At 36.0% G+C, this 21,659-nt stretch overlaps 1 protein-coding gene and 1 long non-coding RNA gene across 2 annotated transcripts in view; one reads left to right on the top strand and one right to left on the bottom strand.

The window, feature by feature from the left end:
* The window catches only part of LOC127947077 (A disintegrin and metalloproteinase with thrombospondin motifs 2), a 153,379-nt gene that overhangs the window by 22,084 nt on the left and 109,636 nt on the right, over positions 1-21,659 (top strand). The gene's annotated exons all lie outside the window — the stretch shown is intronic.
* LOC127947080 (uncharacterized) lies at positions 2,030-18,825 on the bottom strand. The gene is made up of 3 exons (XR_008151231.1): positions 18,652-18,825; positions 17,015-17,125; positions 2,030-2,641 (listed from the first exon to the last, which is right to left on the bottom strand). It is a non-coding gene; the product is annotated as an uncharacterized LOC127947080 (long non-coding RNA).

Raw genomic sequence — 21,659 nt, 5'->3', positions numbered from 1 at the left:
AACACACACACAGGAACACTGTCCCATCTTAAACCTTCGGTGAAGATCTGTAGAGTCGTACTGTAACTGTGTGTGAATAATAAAAGGAAATAAAACGCAGGCTGTCAGATCGCTTCAGCTCCATAAATCTCTGTCCATTTCCTGCGAGAAAAGCTGTGGGATTTCACATGGATCTACACATCAATACGTCCAGCTTACGCCGAACACCTTGAAATATCATAGAGGGTTTTACTGCGGGACGTTTATAAGGTGCTGACAGGAAAATGTGAACACATTAAAGGCATTTGGGACGGGACATCAGTATTATCTGTTTAAATGCAACAGGTCACTACATGAAGACATCAGACTGGATTAAACTCAAGCAGAGCCGATGACAGACGAGTGAACAGGACTGAATGGAAATGCAGCTTTCCTCCGTTCTCCTCAGGATGAGTCAGGACACAGTCTGAGACTCGCAAGGCAACACCTGCATGATGCCTAATAATCAAATCAGCAATTAAAATAAATCAAAACGTGAGCCGATTCAATGACCAGCTTTTCTGTTCATATGCAATTTTTTTAAATTAATATGGAGTTTTCTAATAAGTCATCTGAAAATATTCTATAGGAAATGGGAAGTTAGCTAATTAAATATGCAACATTTGAACGTTAATGTAAGACATAATAAGATAGCAGTTTAAACTGAGTTGTGACAAAAAAGTTATATACAAAAAGAAACGTTTTTTTTTTTTGCATATAGCACCTTTCCATACACACACAAATAATAAAATAAATAAAACATACATAAAAATAAGACAGTTGCATGCACCCTTTTCGCAAGACTGTGATGATGCATTAAATGGCCATCAGCATCATAAATCCTCGAAAGTTTTTTGTTTGTATTTCATTCATTGTTTTTTGTACATTTATAACACTATTATTTTGTATTATATCGCCTTTGCATCAAAAAAAAAAACAAAAAAACCTAATGCAAGGGTGTTTCTAATGCAGTGTCTATGGTAGGGACAGTAAATTTGACATCATTCTCTCTTCTGACAGCCGTTATCAGTCTCTCTCTATTTCTTTTCCTTTTATTGAAAGTCTTTTTCTTTTGCTATTTGAGTGCAAAAAATGTATTTGTGGTACTCTCCCATTCACTGCTCTTCAAGTTAACCCAACTATGACGACTTCCGCTGCTGAGAAACACGGAAACGTGAACAAGGTTCATTGCTAGGACTTTAAGAAAGGGAAAAGAGAATTTGCTAATTTAAAAATCTAAAATGTCACATCACATTGCATGTATAATGAAGTGAGTGGTGTTATTATCATCTTGGTTTGCATTAATTCTGGGTCATCTGTCATACTGGAAATGGAAAGTCAAGCAGAGCATTGCATGACACACAGCGCTGTATGTTATTAACAAGCCCAGATGTTATAGTGATAATACAGACTACTGTAGTTCAACATCAGTGCGTCCCACTCCAGGAACTGCTGGGGAATCAGATCGTCAGCTTTATTTATGTTGAGCTCTTCTGAGAATCTAGAGCTCAGATCTGTTCGAGTCGACGAGAGACACCCAAAAGTACTATCATATTATCATATTTTGCACATGTACTATGACAATACTATACAGGGCTTCCACACCTTCTGATCTAATCGTTTTCAAGACCTTTCTGTGCCACACACACACACACACACACACACACACACACACACACACACACACACACACACACACACACACACACACACACACACACACACACAGAGAGAGAGAGACATGGATAACAAGGAATGATTTTTACATACCTAAAAAATTGAAATTTTTAGGATCATTACCACATGATAATTTGTTTCCAACACTCATAATAAATCAGAATATTAGAATGATTTCTAAATGATCATGTGATCGACTGATGTTACATGTGACACTGAAGACTGGAGTAATGATGCTGAAAATTCAGCTTTGCATCACAGGAATATATTTTTTTTTAAGTATATTCAAATAGAAAACTATTATTTTAAGTTGTAATAATATTTCACAATATTACAGTTTTTTCTGTATTTTTGATCAAATAAATGCAGCCTTGATGAGCAGAAGAACAAGAATCTAAAAACCCTTAACTTTTTTTTGTATTTTTTTTTATGGTAATACCATGACTCCTTCATTGACAATCTTTAAATAAATAAATAATAAATAAATAATAATACATTTAATTTAATTTATTAATTTTTATTCTAAATCTAAATCCAAACAGAAATGGTATAAAAATACTATGGCCAGATATTACAATTTAATAAATAATGTATTACAGTATCAAAAAGAAGATGGGTTTTCATTACCCAACTTTTACCCACCCCTCCCCCGAAAAAATAAACATCATCAAAATAGATCAAATTATTGAGAACATTTTGTAACCGACTAAAAATACGACTTAAAACCATTTTAAAAAAAGAGCAAAGTCGTACTTCTAGAGTTTAAATGAACCCCAACTAAACAAAAAAAAAAAGTGTCCAATCCAGATTTGTGTTAGTCCAGAGCAATTCCTGTCCAAACCAACCTGCAGACACGGAAAGACAGACGCAGACAGAGTCTCCTCCAGACCTCCTCTCGCTCACCTCAGCAGGCCAGGAAAGTCATCCCGTTCCTGCGGTAGGCACTCTGTCGGGGAACACAAGAGAGAAGCAAATCTGGTATGAATTAGCGCTCCAGTTCCACAGAGGCAGAAGGCCGGCTCTTGTTTTCCGGTTTCACAGACGACACGGTCTGGAATGTGCTGCTTTTTTCCCTCTTTAATGTTTAATCGAAGTATTTCTGGTTCTGCGGGTTATGAAACACCATCCTCATCTATTAGAAGCGCAGATACAAAACAAATGTGGTTAACAAGTGGTTTATGAATCTATTTGTGGAAAGGCATTCTGATTTGTTGAAGGCTCGACTTTAAAAATGTCACAGGGGTGTAATTGTGAGGGTCCACACGACTGCAGAGTAGTTGTTATATGGTTCACATATTTTATTTCTGAACCGTATAACAACTAGGTTGCAAATATGTTTTATGATTCAAATATTTCTGCCTGAAAAATGTTTTAAAGACACAGAGAATACACATAATCATACAGAAATCATAAACACTACTATTCAGAAGTTAGGGATGTCTTTGAAAGACTGTATTTGTTTAATCAGAAATGCAGTAAAAACAGACAAATTGTGACATATTACTGTTTAAAACATATGTTTAATCTTGTGATGCTCAGCTTTATTTTCAGCATTATTACTTCAGTGTCACATGATCTTCAGAAATCATTCTAATGTACTGATTTGATGCTCATTTCTGGTAATAATCAATGTTGAAGAAAGTTGTGTGCTTCATACTCTTGTGGAAACTGATGCACTTTATTCTTTAGGATTCTTTGATGAATATATAGTTCTAAAGAACAGCAATTATTAGAAATAAAAATCTTTTTGCACAAAATTGGTGATTTATTTTACCATAACTATTCATTTATTAATTACATTAAATGCAATAAATATTTCAGTGTTTGTATTAAAATTACATTACAGAAATGACACTTGTAGATTTTCATGACCATTTTTAATATTAGCAAATTTGAGTTTTTTTTTTTTTTTTAAATATTAAAAAAATTGGCAGGTAACACATTGAACATGAAATTTTGATAAAGAAAATGGTCCATTAATCATATAAGCAAATTCAAAAACATGGATTTTTGTTTTACAGTGTATTCAATGTGTAAATGAAGCATTAATGTGACATGGTTAGCCAATGGACATTTTTAGAGCCATTCAATCAAAGCTTTTGTTAAAATCGGTATGAATGTTCATAAAAAATGTATGAAACCAACATGAATCTTCTTCAATGTTCATCCATTTGTCATTGATGCACTCTGAATGTGATGTTCTCAGTCCGTTGCATATCCTTTATACTGTATGAGGCGTTCAACATCATGTCATCTGAGCTCCCATAAGCACTCGGTTGGACAGTAATAAGTGGTCACACACAAACATCATTGTAATTACTTAAGGACACGACTCTGGATCCTGAGTTTCTGCCAACAGAGATCTGTATTTCATGAAGGAAACCATCAGGTCACCACAATCCCGGAGTGAAAGGCAGATCCAATCACGGGCAACAAATAAAAATAACAAGTGCCTTTATGAACAGAACCCTGCAAACGCCACCGAAAGCGCCGTTAATTATCATTATTTAACCACAGAGAGGAAAAGAAGAGAAAGCACTGCAGCGACTGCAGCAAGACAATACATACAGCTGCATTGTGGGTAAAAAGGATGGAGCTGATGAAATCCAAAGCCACTCGGGGTGGTAGATCATTATAAATGTCATTTATTTTCCTTTTTATAAAAGAAACTGAGAATTAAAAGCAGATGTGCACTGTTTGGCCATGTCCTCCATGCGATACAATTTGTTTTTGATGCATGTTTTTTTTTTGCATTCGTATTATGGCGAACTCTTCATTTGTCTGGCGTTTTAACGGGACACAAAAGCGAAATGGAGACAGGTCCCAGACAGGACGGAGCTGGATTCAGGAAAACAGGCGACTCAAACTAGATACAGGCCCAGAAACATGAACTGACTGGAAATAAAACCACAGAATAAGGCAAGAAAGAAAGGATATTGTGAAAGCTTTGACAAGCTGGAACTTATAAAGCCAAACTCGTGTATCAAAGCTCAAAGGTTGAGGCTTGATTTGCTGTCGACTTCTGTTTCTTTGGGTCATTATCTCCGAGTCCAATTATAGGATCAGCACACTGGAGAGCAGATTTCTAATCAGGACCAATGAGGAACAGGAGAACATGTGATGTTGGATCACTTTTAGGTTTGCACCTGTATCTGTTACACTGGATGTGGAAAAACTCAACTTCTGTTCATCATCTCACACTGAATGCATGCAAATTTAGCTTTAAACATGCACAATTCCCCAACAACCATTTAGAAACCCTAGCAACCATATACTGTAAACTCTCTAGATAACACATAGCAATCACGCAAAGCACCCTATCAACTAGAGGTCGACCGATTTATCGGTTTCGCTGATTAATGCTAACCGATAATTGATTGCTGGAACGTCTGATTATTGACAAAAATCCATACCAAAAGTTTTCTGGGTTGCATCCGTTGCTGTAATTATCCAGTGCGAGAGTGAAAGTGACCTCTAGAGTCACTGATTCCTCCAGGGTTGCCAAGATTGTGGTTTCCCCTCCGGACTTGGGCAACCAAAAGAAGGTTTTCATTTATAAAGCTCTAAAAATGTAACTGACTGGTGTTTCAGTGCATTTCCTGCTAATGTGTAAAAAATGAAGGGTCTTCGTTAAGTATGTGCAGTATTCCATGGTTAACATGATTTACTAACCTATTGGTTTGGAGCTTTGATGCAACCATCATCCTCTCATAGTGCAAACAGGAAGTAAACTTCTCTGGTCATGTAACAACTTGAATTAACACATATACATATATATATATATATATATATATACATATATATATATATATATATATATATATATATATATATATATATATATATATATATATATATATATAGATAGATAGATATATATATATATATATATATATATATATATATATATATATATATATATATATATATATATATTTGAGTCCACATCAACCTTAAGATTTTTAGTATTATATATGTATTTATAATTGTTCAGTTTTGTTGAGTGTGGTCGTAGAGCAAGTAAACATGTTTATGGCAACATTAGGCCGCTTGGATAACAGCATTTTTTGGCTTTTATCTCATTATACCTATCAGTATGTTTTTTTTTTTGTATAAGGTTTTTTTTAATGTATAATAGTTTGCATTGAATTTGATGATACAGTGTTAATAACTGGGGTGAGATTTATAAGAATTTGATGAAAGCAGAAATATAAATTAACCCACCAGTTACAATTGTGACCAACCATAAACCACAATATTTCCAAAAACATTTCCATAAATATTGCATATACTTTAAGAAATAAGGATTATTTCACTGAAACGCTAATACTAAAATATTTTAGTATATTTTTATATCGGCCAGTGTGGTCCAGGCCCTGATCTTATTATCGGTAAAAGCCACTATCAGTCAACTTCTAGTAGAAATCATGTTCACCTGCCTAGCAGCTAGTGGTCGACTGATATATCGGCAAGGCCGATATATCGGTCGATATTATAAATATCGGCATCGACCGATAAGTTTTTCTGCATGGCTGATGTGTTCGACTTTTATTTTGAAGTTACACCAGACTTTTATTTTGACGGTCACACTATCTCGCTTGGTTAATCGTCACCATCATTAACAGTTCTAATATGGATAGCTGTCTGTCTAATAATCAGACAGAACAATTAAACAAAGGAATTAATGTATACAGAAAGTATTCTAATGATTGCTTTTATATTAGGCCTATTAGTTATAGAAAGGCCAACATTATAATACTTTCTCGTTTGCCGTAAGCATTTATATAATTTAAACACATTCTTTAATGACTAATGAACATTTAAATTAACAAATCTTGCAAACTTAGTCGAATCCAGCTGTGAGGTCTTGTGAAGTATGCATGTGTATCCAGCATGATTGCGTATTCTCTGCATGACGGTCTGTCTGTGTGAATTGAATGCTTTAATCTTTAAACTCGTGACTGTCATATTCATGTAATTTTCACTGTGTGCTGTATGTAAAATGAGGGTTACCCTGGCTTTAATTGAAAAATGATTCCCAATACACACAAATTTCTTAGAATACTGAGTGCCCTGTTGGTTACAGTGTTTACTATCTTTTTAATTATTTTTGTATTAAATATTTATTTATTTGCGAAAAATACCTTTTCATCTACAGTTTAAGTATGTTTCTTTTACACATTTATTTTTTAATCCATTGTCAAATGATTTCAAATTTCTGGAATATTAATAATAATAATAAAAAAATAATATCGGCATTATATCGGTTATCGGCTTTCTGCTTTCCAAGATATCGGCATCGGCTACCAAAAAACACATATCGGTAGACCAATACTAGCAACCACTGAGATTGAAAAAACATTGAAAAACTTAAAAAAATTCTATGTATCACATAACAAGCAGCCAGAATACCATAGCAACCGCATGACACTCCCTAGCAATGTACTGAAATCCTTTAAAGATGTAAAAGCTTTCTGAAATGAATAAATCACATGAACAACCATCTACAAATGAAAATCTCGAGTGTTCATAAAGAAAACAATATAAAAGTTTTGATTCAAAACATGTGATGTGTCTCTGAACTGACTGACTGTGTGAATTCTGCTCTGATTGGGTAGCACAGTTTGACAGATTGAGCATGAATGGCGCTTTATTACATGCTGGGTTTTTCCATCACAGCAGATTCTCAGTTTCATTCGGCCTCACACAACATCACAGGCTTATTTTCCAACATATAAATACACATCCCGGAGGAAGCTGACCAAGAGGGTTTCCCTAAAGATCCTGAAAAATAAATCCAGCCTGATGTATGTATATAACGTGCACGTTCAACGGAAAGCAATGGAGATATATCTCAGGGAAGGGCTCCTTCCTGTATGGAATATATTTTCAGTCATGAGAGCTGTCGCAGCGTCTCAAGCCTCGTCCTCCCCTCTGCTAATCATTTATACTTTGCAAACAGAAAAGAAGGGAAAACAGAACAGATTCTACTTCCTGTACAGTGAGGAACAGGGTCTGAATTTTTTGAACTTTTTTTTTGGTAAAATTTCATGCCACATTAATTTGTTACATATTTTACAGAATTAAAACTATAATTAAATTATATAATTATAATTCATAATAATTATTTAATTTAATTATATTTAATCATTAATCATTTTTAATTTATTACATTTTATTATATTTTAAGCATTATATTTAAATTAATTTTGAACACTGTAAACATACAAACATTTTAAAAGTAAATAATAAATAAAAAATTAATTCCAAAAGAAAAGGCTTCCATGCTTGATTAAACCGCTCAATATTGTCACAGATGATTTATTTTAATTTCATGTCATATTCATCAAATATGATGAATTTAAGTTAAAGTCTTAAATCATATTTTACAACTTAAGTGTTTGTAAAGCTGATTTTATGTCATATTTTAATCAAAAGTCTCATTATATTAGCGTTACTATATAACACTCAAACTGAAACGCAAATACTGCCCTACAAAGCAAAAAGGCAGTAACTGCATTTTTGATCAAAAATTAGTTATTTTCATTTTCATGACATTCAAGGCATCCTTTGTTATTTGACAAAACATCTTATCTGAAATGTGAGTTGTTTTGGAGAAAAATGGTGGTTGTTTGTACAGTAACTACTTAGGCTGGATGACAGGTTAACTTTTAAGTCATTTTCTCAGTTCTGCACAATTCTGTAGTTACTGCCTTTTTGCTTTGTAGGGCAGAATAGAAATATTAGAAAGCTACTGGTCATTTCTAGACATTTTTTTTTATTTTTTCTTGAGGCCTGGTTAATTTCTAACCCTGGTGAGAAAGATACTGTTTTCCCACCTAAAATGTCATAAAATCCAGGAGTGAATTCACTCAACAGTTCTGCATTTCAACACAAACACCTGCAACTTACTCAGAGAGAAAGTTCAATGATTTAAAAACGACAGTGTCAAATGCAATTTTATTCTGATCTTATTCCATCCTCTTTAAGGACACTAACAGTACTGAAATAGAATATAACTTCAGTGCAAATGAAACATTCTGCCTTCGTGCTTTTACACACCAGGCTCGGCCATTCATAAATCTCAATTTTTGCATTCAATAGTGCTAAGTAAGGTCTCGCTCCCCCTTTATAGAAACACTTGGTGGAGGTCTCCAGGTTCAGACGCGGCTCATCCAGGCCGGCCTCTGGCCTTGGCAGTGGGTGGCAAGACGTGAAACCAAGCCGAAAGGGGTCCAAGAAAAACTCTGTGCAGAGAGAGGCTTTCTGATGAAATATCGCCTGCTGACAGTACAAGAAGGAAGAGGCCGTGTGGTTTGAGAGGCCGCGTACACAAGCGCATTCCAGTAGCGCAGCAACTGACCCTCGCTGATTTTATTGCCCGTATATATTACGGACTGTGCTGAAATCCACAGCGAATGGATCAGAAATCTGGGATCGGTGGATACGGACGGCTGGCAGGGGTCTGGAAGGCTTTATTGGACGCGCGCTCGTGTCCGTCACTCCTGTGAATGCTCACCATATGTTGGCGGTTATTTGTGCAAGCTGTTGAATTTGCATTGGTTGCATGATGTGAATTAATGATTTTCTTTAACTGTGTGAGTCTGACAGTCCAAAAAAAAAAAAGAAAAAAAAAGTGTTTTATATTCACATGCAAGAGTATTTGCTTTTGGACTGCAGTTGTTTAGGTCAAAAGAGTCACATGAACTTTATGCATTAATTGATTAATTTATATACAAGGGATCATTTTGGTCAGCCCAGCGTCATAAGAGTTAAAAGAAAAGTCCACCTCAATAATTAAACATGTCATGTTCATACAAATGCAAATCATACAGGTTTATCCATGACAGCAGCCTGATCATGACTCTTCAATTAATAAAAAGAAAAAAAAAACAGCATTTATTCAAAGTAGAAATCTTTTGAAATGACAGAAGTCTTAACTATCACCTTTTTTATCAATCTAAAATATCCTTGCTGAATAAGTAGGCTATGAATTTCCTTTTTTCTTTTTTAAGAAAAAAAAAGTAATGACCCCAAACCTTTGAAAATTTATTCGAAAAGTTACATTGTTACAAAATTTAAATTCTAAAAAAAATTCAATTTTTTTATGAAAGCTTTTTTTTTTAACTATAATGTTTCTAACACTTATAATAAATCAGCATATTAGAATGCAGTTCTTCAACATTATAATATTTCTCAATTTTACTGAATTTACAGTTTTTCTGATTGAAAATGCAGCCTTTTTGAAAACAATTTCAAAAAAAAAAAAAAAAAAAACATTAAGAATCTGATCCCAAACTGCTGAATGGTAGTGTATTTATACGCCAAAGACACACACACACACAGCCATTTGTTAAACCTATTAGGGAATCTAGGCGGTCTATTCTCTATTATATTTTCGGTAACGAGAGGTGAATGGCTCTAATATTAAACTCAGCTTGATCTGATCACCATTACAAGGAGAGAACAGCTTGTCCCTCCAGTGCTCCGGCCGTTTGGCAGGAAAAACCCCAGCCAAGTTGAAAGAAAAGCTTCTTTGGTCGTCTTGTTTGCGTGAGGAAGGAAACTGTTTGCACTTCTCTTTTCTAGCCTGTTAAGCTGCATCAGTGCCAGGATCGTGAGGAAAAAAGATGGCTGACCCCTGGAGAGAGGAGGTTTATCTTTGATCAGCGCTGCTGTGTCCTCTCGCTGGCCGGCCGTGTAAATGTGAGAGACAAACTGTCTCCTCTCCACCGAGAGATGACACTCCAATTATCAGTCCAGTGCTGAAGGGACCAGATGCAACTCATTAGCTACAATATCATTCTGTCTTCTTTTTATTTTTATGCACAATGAAAAAAAAAGGCGGCCATCAGGCATTGTTTATAGCGTGTAATAAACAATAAGACATGGGTCTCGTGTGTGACCGCTCAAACAGTCATTGTTTTACGCTGGCCGGCCGGTTTGATGAACACAGGAACATTGTTAGTGTCAAAGTCCTTCGCACGCTCCATAAAACTGCGTGGTGTGCATATTTCAGCCCGAACACCTCCAATAGTTCTCTCTTGTCATTTTTACGCAAGGTCCACAGGCCAAGATACACATTAGACAAAAGGGTCAGGAATACATTTAAACTCTTCGGCACAAAAAGAACATAAATACCAGCGAAGAAAAACAAAGATCTGTCACAGACTGAGCCTGGGCAGGAACTGGACGAGAAAAAGAAAGGATAGTTCACCCAACAAATGAAAACGCTGTCATTATTTACTCACACTTATGTCGTTCCAACTGTATGGGTTTCTTTCTTCTTTCACAAAAGGAGGAGTTTAGCAGAATGTCCCAGATGCTCTTTATCATTCAGTGAAAGTTGAGCTCGAAAAAGTGTTATAATAGTGTGATAAAACTGATTATTGGAGTACATTTGACAAAAATAAATAAAGAAATAAAGAAATGTTTAAATTACAGTGAACTGCTATTTCTCTGTTATTTTTTGTGGAAAAGTATTAAAAATGTATAATATAAAATCATATAAAAAATTATGAATTAAACTTTAACTGAAATAAATTTAAACATCAAAATAATTTTATTTTATTTTTCTATTTCTTTTTCATTCAGTTTAACTTCATGTACTTACATAGCAAACTAACAGTGTAATTAATAAAATTGATAATTAATCAAATTATATTTAAAAAACGCATAACCAAAAAAAAAGAGAGACAAAAACAACAAATAAATGTAATTTTAACTTAAATAAATTAAAAAGTATAAAATAATCGTATTTCTCATTTTCATTCAGTTTAACTTCATGTACTAAAATGTCAAATTAACAGTGAAATTAATCAAATTAATAATTAATAAAACTATACAGACATACAAAAACAACAACAGAAGACAAAAACAGCAAATTTACTAAAAATAACTTAACTAAAGGTAAAATAAACCAGAAGACAGATAAACAAAATATGATATGAATGTAACTATAACAGTATAAATAACAATGAAAGTAAAATAACACCGCAATACTACTTACATGCTGTGTTTTACTTCTGTAATCATACGACAGTTTTAATGAGGAATAGACAATTTCCAGCTGTTTTTTTTATTTCTCTTAAAAAGCTTTTATTCACACTTTCATATTTTCAAACTGACACATCAACACAAACAGGATTTGAGAGCAAATATTGACTTTTCTTATGACTTTTGAGATAATGTCTTTTCCGAACCCAAAGCTATGGCTGGCGCTGCTGTACAGCTGCAGATGCAAAGCACACCTTGCAGCAACATGAGGGCGAGTAAATGATGATAAATGACAGGACTTTGATTTTTGGGTGGACTAACCTCTAAGGTCTCGAGACAAGATAGCAGAGAGATGCATGCGTGTGCATTTCACTGACCGTAATGAGACGTTGCCATAAGTGTAACTCCTGCTCGTGCATATTCATGAGCAGCACGAGACAGATGTGGAGACGTGTGTGTGTGTGTGTGTGTGTGTGCTGGCGCCCGGCGGGACGGTCCTGTCTGTGTGGAGCCGGCTGAATTGGATCAAGGCTGTGGTGCATACGAGATGCCGTATGACCGGGACTTCCCCGCCGTCAGACCGCCAGCGCTCGAGTTCAACCGTATCCATGTACAGTCGTCCCGGGTCAGAACCTGCTTCAGACGCTTCGATCTGAAATCCAGAGGGCTTAGGAAAATAGACAAGGCTAAGTGTGGGTTTTAATGCAAGACGTATCTGTGTCTGTAAAATCATGGGGTGAGAGTTTGATGGGTAGAACGAGCTGGGTCGAGCGGTGTAGTGGACACGCTCACTAATGCAGCTCCAGATATCACTCGTGGCAATATGTTGTTGTTGTTTTTTTGTTTTATATATATAATATTGCATTGATTGGTTACATAGATACTTTACATAATTAAATCAATAAACATCATTCTAATAAAAGCCATCTATAATCATTTAATTCAGCTTATATAATTCAATTGCTTATATGTAAACATGTAAAAATATAATTTTACAGACATATGTAAATTATAATATATATATATATATATAAACATTTGGGTCAAAGATGAAAAAGTGTTTAAGCATAAAAAAAAGACTGGTGTAGTTTTCCCCCCAAAAATGCAAAAAGTTTTCTGTTTTATTTAATTGCAATTTTGTTTTTGTTTTTCTGAGCAAAAAATAAATATCATACATTTTCCCCTGATTTACAGAAGACACGCAGTAAAATGTCATTCAGTGTAACAAGCTTGTCAGGCATATTTACAACAATTTGACATATTAAAAGACTAATTACTTTCACCCCAAATACTAATGAGTTGTAATTTTACATTTTTAACATTTGCCACTAAATTAGGTTTTGCACATTTGTCATTAAGAATTTTTTACTAATTTAAAACACAATAAAATTGAGCATGCTCCATAATTAATTCTTTTAGATATTTTAATATGTACACGTCAGAATGAGCATGTTGTTTGAATTTTTGCATAAATATTGTGTTACACTGAATGACAATGTAACATTATTTCAACCAAATTTTGACATTTTATTCTCCAAAAACTTATTTGAAACCTTAAAACTAGACATTTAATGTGCTTTCTATGGACACAAAATCACTTTTATACATTTCTTTTGATGCGGACATCTTAACGTCTTTGACCCATATATACAAACATATATAGACACACACACACACACACACACACACACACACACACACACACACACACACACACACACACACACACACACACACACACACACACACACACACACACACACACACACACACACACACACACAAACACACACACACATGTGTTTGATTAGACTACAATATATATATGTATACACACGTGTGTGTGTATGTGTGTGTATATATATATATATTAGCCTTTGCAAATAGCTATGATGCTAAAAAAAATTAAAGTTAAGGTCAATAATTTCTTTCAATTATTTTATTTTGAATATATTTTGAATTTTGAATTTTATTATTATTATTATTATTATAAATAGTATTGCAAGTAGTTATGATCACTAAAACGTTTCAATGAAAGTCAAGATCTCTGTTGGTTAAGGTTAGTTTGGGAGTCACGCCACAGTCAGTAAATAAAAGGCATTGCATCATAAAACCCAACTGATCTTGATATTGCTCAATTTCTCTGGAAATGCCCAATGATGCTTCGCTGTAAACAACGGTATTGTAATCCGAATGTGAGCTCTGTCCTCGAGCCTGAACTGAAAAGCGGCGTGATTTAGAGTAAAGCGGCACCTTGGAGAGTTCTGGCTAATGGATTAGATTTGTTATTGTGCTGCAGAGCCCCGTCATTTGGGGAGTCCAAACTCAGCCAGATCCAGCGCACTCCAGCGGGGAAGTGCATCCCCAGAACTCCGACTTAATGGGCCGTACTGTACACCACCTCGCTGTGAAGTGGGATTTGGGGGTCAGCATGTGGAAAAACCCACCGTAAATCAATAGCATCTGAAACAGCCAGGAGGGTTCGCAGACAGCGCTCGGCGCTCTCGAAGCCTGAAGATGAGACTTTATTCAAAAATAATAGCCAGTCTGTTTACTGCGCCACGAGATGGATTACATGGCACTGAAATAAATACTTCCAGATGCGGCTCGACAGAAATTATACTTAAGAAGAGGGGGGAGAAAAAAACGACTCCATAAATCTGGAGAGAGAAACAGCAAAGCGTTTTCTGGCATGATTCTAATGGCATAGTATTTTCATATCGATGCTTCAGCAAACAAGAAAAGAAAGGCTGCCGTTGCCAACACTTTGGCGTGAAATAAAAACAAACCCAACTCTTTGTGTTCAAGATCCAGGAAGTTGCTGTTCTTTCTCCGATAAACTTATTTCAAAGACAAATATTACGCTTTACTTCAAATGGCGCCAGTGCTCAGCCTGCATTTCTGCACTGGGAGGTTTTAATATCATTTTGATAAAATACTGCCTCTTTGGAAGACTACCGTGTGGCGTTTTCCCGTTCCAACTGACCCACTTCTGAACACCGCTGCCAGTCCGACCGTTCGCTTGACATCCAAGAAGCAATTTCATGGAGTAATAACAAGCTATTCAAACCACGGGGAAGAATGTCTCTACTTGTAAATGTGTAATTGTTAAGAAAGGTTTCGCAGGAACTGGCGTCCGATGCCAACGTGAGGGATGCGACTGGAATTCGGGGATGTAAAACCTGCTCCAATGGGTTGTTTATAATGAGGTGTTTATGAGGCATTGAAAAGGGCAGAGAAACAGCAAGTTCAGCGGATGTCAGATACAGACTAGAAAGAGGAGACACATCACCCTATCGTTTTATTGTCTTTGGCCCAAAGAGTTACGTAAAGTGAGAGTAGGGGAAACTGCAAGTAAGGTTAAAAACAACTGAGAACACCCTCCAAATTTCTCTATTCAGTTATAATTATTATAATTCAGTTAGTTATGCTTATGTTTTATAATACACCACACGCTTACTCTTCAAACTCTCAGTGTTTGTAGACAGACAGGTGATTTTCAGATATCTGTGCACTAGAAATAAACCTCTCATGTGCTTACGCCACTAGAAAGCACTAGAAAGTTTTTCTCGCATTAGCAGGTCAGATTAAGCATCAGAGCCAGGCGTTTACAAAAACTGGCAGAAACGAACACATAAAAGGAAAAACAATTCCATCTGATGAGCCGCTTTTCCACAACAGCAGACGGTGGAATCAAATAAAAGTATACTTCTTCTTGGCCGGTGACTTGCTGTCCTTGCGGACGGGGAGGTAATTGCGTTGCCCTGTGCGTGAGTGTAATCGAATGATCTCTGAATGATTGTAGGTCTTGCGTTACCCTCTTAATTCGATTTCAAAGTTAATAATCTCACAATGACTTGATTCTGGTAATTTGAGGCCGATAAAGCCTCCAACAGCAGTCACTGGGGCAGACGTTTAAATTACATGATGCTATACATCCACAAACGGTGAAACTTGAGTGAAAGCGAACCGTTTCCAGATTGGCGATTTCTCTTCGTTTCAGTCTGGGGGAGTGTTGAGAATCTCACACGCATTTGAAGGTAATACGTCGACTTAACTGCACCAACGTCGAAAGTCTGGAAGTCAACCACGCCAATAGATAACAGTCCATGTTAATGAGAAAGTGTCTTGTGTCTGTTGGCGACCCCACGTACGCTCGACCACCCAAACAAGGGCTTAATTCTACCTTTCAGGCTTTTTAAAAGACCTTGCTTATTGGTGCAATTAATCATGTGTTTAAACTGGCTCCAGTCGCAATAAAACTCAGCCAATTACATGATAACTTGGTTCTGACGGCACTCACTCAGTCACTTGCACCAAACCCGTCTAATTATTCCTGTGCCATTCCCAGTAAGGAGCCCAGATTTACTCATCAAAGGCGAATGCGAGTGGCACTCGAGAACATCTGGAAGTCTTCACTCAGCATCATACACTGGAAACCATGTACCACCTGTTTTATATATTAAACAATACACCGCGTCCCTGTGCAACTCCCACTTTCCTACATGCTGGGCTCATGTTCATGCCATGGAAATCCAGTCACGTTTATCCTGCGTTGCTTGGAAACATTGAAATTGTAGGGCTTTTAGAGATGTAATAAGAACATGCTCCCATCATGCTTTGGTTTGCCTTTGCAGATCTTACTGAATATTTGGACCAAACATGCAAGAAATGGGACTGAAATATCTCAGGATGTTGTGCATTACAATGGAAGTTATTTTGCAATTTGGTGTAAAATGAATTAAAACTGTGATTTAGTGCTTTTGCCAGATGAAAACTAACAAATATCAGTATTTAAACCCAAAAACAGCCACAGAAAACCATCACTGGCAGGTTTTCTGGCAGCCATTGGCTCAGGAAGCATTAAGTGGGCCGTCATTGGTAAATTGCTCATCACCTGTGAATTGCAGATTGACCACAGCAGCAAAAGCCTCCAAATTGGCTGCGAGAAAGCCTCGAAGCCTCCAAGAGCCATTTCTCAAACGCAGCCTAGCACTTAAGACACCCACACTTCTGCGCCTGATGGAAAATTATAACTCGCTGCACAGTCGCATACGTAAGCGTGCGAAATAAGCAGCCATCTCTTCAGCCGTAAACAGAACTTACAGAAAACAAAACAAAATTAAATCTCCTTTGTATTTCCAAAAGGGATCGAAATTCGGCTTATTTAAGTCTCCAGTAGAATTATGTGACTTTTATGAGGAAAATTACACTAACCGCAAATTGCGCTAAACAATTCCAATACTTCAGGGCTTGACCACTTTAAAATGGGGCTGCGCTGCGATTATAAATATAACTCTTTTACGGCTCTGTTATTACGTACTGAGAAGGGGGAGAGCGGGCCGATCTTGTGGCTGTAGCGCCTGATGGCTTCTCTGATGTGGGATGGTTGGATGGCACTGCTCTGAGCCTCCGCGCCACAGGCCGCCGCGCTCTGCAATGGAGAAAATACAGCTTGTATTATTACTAATTCAAAAACACTGTGGGAGTCCTGCAGTTTAGTGCACAAACACAAACGCCGCACACTTTTGGCAATCCAAATCGGCCGGCGCTTCACCTCTGGAGAGATATAAATGCTACGTGTCATTAGATGCTTTATGAACTCGCAGCTTAGGCTGATTCTGATATATAGAGGCCTGACAGTAAACGTGATTGTGATTGGCTGTAATTGCAGTGTCTCTGATGTCGTTGGAGGGAAGGGAACAATTTTGACTCGGTATCTGTTAGGAGACGAGGGAAAAACAACTTCCCTGTTTGGATGTTTGCAGTAAACATCAGAGAAGCTAGGGTCAGTAAAATAGGACGGGGAGGAAAATACTCAGACTTGTTTCTTGCTGATGCTTCCACTGCATATTAAAGGGCTGGAATCTATGATAAGTATTAAAAGAACCTCTGGGTGTTACTTCTAGTGTAAAATTAACAGAGTTAGGTTGGTTGTTTGGTTTTGAGTGGCCCATTGGTGTAAGCTTGGGGCAAGATTGTCTGTTTGTCTGGCAGACGGGAGATTTTGAAAAATAAATAAAAGATTCAACTGCCTTAAAATGTTATAAATGTTAAAATGTTTGATTTTTATGTATGTTTTGTAAATTATGTAAAATATGTTTTTAATGTATATTTTAGCTGAGAATGATAAATAATAATGGTGATGATTGTATTATTATTATTATATTTGAAAATAATTAAAAATAATTTATTTAAAATGTATTATTATTAGGGCATTGTTTGAGAAATGTATCATTATATATACATATATTTAAATATACAATATGATTAATCACTTACATTAATGCATTTATTAAAATAGTTATTTATAAAGAGGGAATTATATTTAAATGCATTTAGCAAACGCTTTCATCCAAAGCAACTTCAAAGGAATAACAAAAGCAATTAACCAGAGCCAATAATATCTGTAATATACAATGGTGTAACATTTATAAAATCAATAATATATTGTATAAATAATAATAATAATAATAGATTACTAATATTATTGTTGTTGTTGTTATTACTATTATTATTATTATAATTATATAATGATTAAATATTAAGCAGTGACTTATTAATAATACACTAAAATAAAAAAATGACAAATTATTTATATATTATTAATAATAATATTCATAGTAATATCAATATTTTCTTAATTATATATAATTCTAAGCTAAAATATACATTAAAAATATATTATTTTATATGATTTACAAAACATTTGAGGCAATCCATAAAATGTTAAATGTGAACAAACGACTTCATCTTGTGTTATATTACAATAATATTTCTGGTTCAACAATACCTTATAAGGAAACAGATAGCCCCGCCCCCAACTTCCCCATTGGTTGAGCCTATTGTTATGTCCGGCCCAAATAAACAGACTGCAGTTCCATTAAACAGACACTAGTGGTGCTAACAGACACTATATAATCTCAACATGATACAGATGATCCGTCAGTATTTGTGTACCTTCTTCCTCTTCCTCTGTTTGATCTTTCTCTGCCATCTTGGTTCGGCCCACTGTTGCCCTGGACCGAGGAGTGCATCTTACACACCCTGGTGTCCCATCAGGTGTGTTTTCCGGAAAGTCCGCCTCCTTTTTGGTGCTAGTGGCCTAAAGACTGACCAGAAAAATCACACACGTGAGCAGAAATTCCTTATTATTTTTCCAAGAGTGACATCAGACGACGTACAAAATTCAATGTGTAAGAGGAGGTCAGACACTCGTTTTTAGGAAACTCTTGTCGCAAAAAAGGTCAGGGCTACACAACACGACCCTGAAAACATCAGGTGCAGTCTTATGACACGTCTCGGTCCTATCGCTCAAACCACAGGGTCATTCTGTCACTCTCGCCACATGGGAATGCCACTGACCCCCAAGGACCAGGAGAAAAACAATACTGGAATTCAGGCTAAAAAATACCATGTGCGCTTCCAGACCCGGAGTGGCCTTGGCCGAGTCCGAGAGAGAAAGAGAGAGAGATGAGGTTTTGGTGGTTTAGTGACACAGAAGTCCATCGATGGAACGGATCCCGCCGCTCAAACCACCTTGAACAAACTCGGCGAGAGGTCAAAGCCACGGAGCAGGACGCTCTTGTTTGGTTTTCTTCTTCGGAGAAAGCTGCTGACATGACCGTTATCACCCGGAAAAACCATTTGAACTATTCTACAGCGTCACCAAACAGCAACTAACATCTTAAAACATAAAAATAATGGATTAAAACATAAGAATGGATAATGTAGAGGCTTCTAGGTAAAGAATAACAAACCAAACAAACTAAAAGACACTGAAAGGAATAGTTTAGCAAAAAAAAAAAAAAAGGAAATCCTGTCATCATTTACTCACCCCAAATCATTTTCTGTTGAAAGCATAAAAATATATTCATGCTGCTCTTTACTTTTACTGTTGCTATTTTAGGAGCTTGCTTGCATTTGTATCTATTCACTTCTATTGTATTCTGCTAAACACCTCCATCTCCTGAAGGTGAATTAATAAAGGCGAATAAATGACAGGATTTTTATTTTTGAGGGAACTATGCCTTTGACCATAGTTTATAATTTCCAAATAAATATTTCATTATTATTAAAGTCTCATAATTATGTGTAGTGTATATATATCAGTTCACACACACACGCACACACACACACACACAATTTTGGGGGATCCATACCTTCAAAAACTATTTATAATTTCCAAATAAACATCCAAAGTGTTATTTATATACTTTTATAGTATACTCATATACTTATATTGTGTATTTTTTGGTCATTTTTGTTGATTTCCTGAAATAAACGAACACTTAAATGTAAAAAATAATGATTAATGAGTTTAGTTTTAGTTAATTTCAGGAAATCAACAAACTTATGTTATTTCACTTAGTTGCCTATTAAGCATTTCTAATTTTTGTTGAAACTTATCTAATGCTATTTAAACTTCATGGTTTTCCATGCTCATGATTTCTAATAGTTTTTAATAGTCATTTAGTTGACAATAACAACACTGATTACCCAAAACTAGACTGAACCGTGTTTTGTTCACCTCAGCGGAGGAGTAAAGGATGCTGATATGGCGTGTTGAAACAGATCGCCTGTTTTGGGAGTCATATCTTGTTTAACCAACAGGGCAAGGTCAACAACCTAAAATATAAAACCATATCAGCTTATGAGTAATGGCACTTGATATGAAGGACAAGATGATCATATTTTTCCCAGGAAACGAAGAAAGCACTGGAACGCTTCAAAAGAGCTTATTTTCAGGGTTTTATTGCATTGGAAACAGAGATCGAGCGAAAATGAAGTGGCAATTTAGCAAATGTCAGAGTGATTTCCTGTAATTAAACTTTGTCATCTTTTTTATTTGGTGCTCAGACTGACAGACAGTTTGAGTGACAATATGATCTGCTGATGCACACAATACTAAATTATCTGCAGTAAAAACCTGTTAATTAAAGGGAAGTTTCAGAATGGAAAACAGTATGGAATATGCATACTGTGCACACTGGGTAAGTTTCCTGTATGTATGTTATATGGATGACCTATTTAGATGCGAGGAGCAGTTAGGGTGAATAGCAACTATAAAGTACAACTCTATAGTACACAAAGCCAAATGTAAGTAAAGAAAACAGATTAGTAGACATACTGCCAAAATGTACAGGATAGAACTTTGTGAGATAATATATATGTTATCAAATGCAATGCACTTGACTTGATTATGTTGACTTGAAACATATCATTTGCATAACTGAAAGGAATAGATCAACCAGAAATAAAACTTCACCCCCAGGACAGGTCATCCAAGATGCACAAGAGTTTTTCTTCATCAGATTTGGAGGAATGTAGCATTGCATCACTTGCTCAGCAATAGATGCTCTGCAGTGAATGGGTGCCGTCAGAATGAGAGTCTAAACAGTTTATAAAAACATCACAATAATCCACACCAGCCCATAAATTACCATTTTGAGAAGACATAGACATCCATTATTGATGCATACAAGTCCATAATCCACCCACATATTTGTATAGAGCCGTTTAGGATTGTTTATCTAATATCTAATCTAAACTGTGCAGATTTCTCTCCTGATTCAGATGAGAGACCTTTTTCACTAGAGGAAGCAATATTATGGTTACGGACTTGTATTTTAGCTGGAAGCAACAGTTCAAAGTTCAAAAACACCTTGATGATGGATTGGTTTCTTACAAACAAACAGCTTTTCACTTTGCAAGACATTCATTGATGGACTGGAGTGGTGTGGATTATCGTTAGGTTTTTATCAGCGGTCTAGACTCTCATTCTGACGGCACCCATTCACTGCAAAGCATCCACTGGTGAGCAGATGATGCAATGCTACATTTCACCAAATCTGTTCTGATGAAGAAACAAACTCATGCACATCTTAGAAGGCCTGAGGGTGCGTACATTGTGAGCAAAATTGTTCTTTTGGATGAACTATTCCTTTAAACATGCATGCAACGTGACA

The sequence above is a fragment of the Carassius gibelio genome, chromosome A25 (assembly GCF_023724105.1).
Source record: "Carassius gibelio isolate Cgi1373 ecotype wild population from Czech Republic chromosome A25, carGib1.2-hapl.c, whole genome shotgun sequence".
Taxonomy (NCBI): domain Eukaryota; kingdom Metazoa; phylum Chordata; class Actinopteri; order Cypriniformes; family Cyprinidae; genus Carassius; species Carassius gibelio.
The sequence above is the reverse complement of the archived record's forward strand: the minus strand, read 5'-3'. Positions and strand labels throughout refer to the sequence as shown.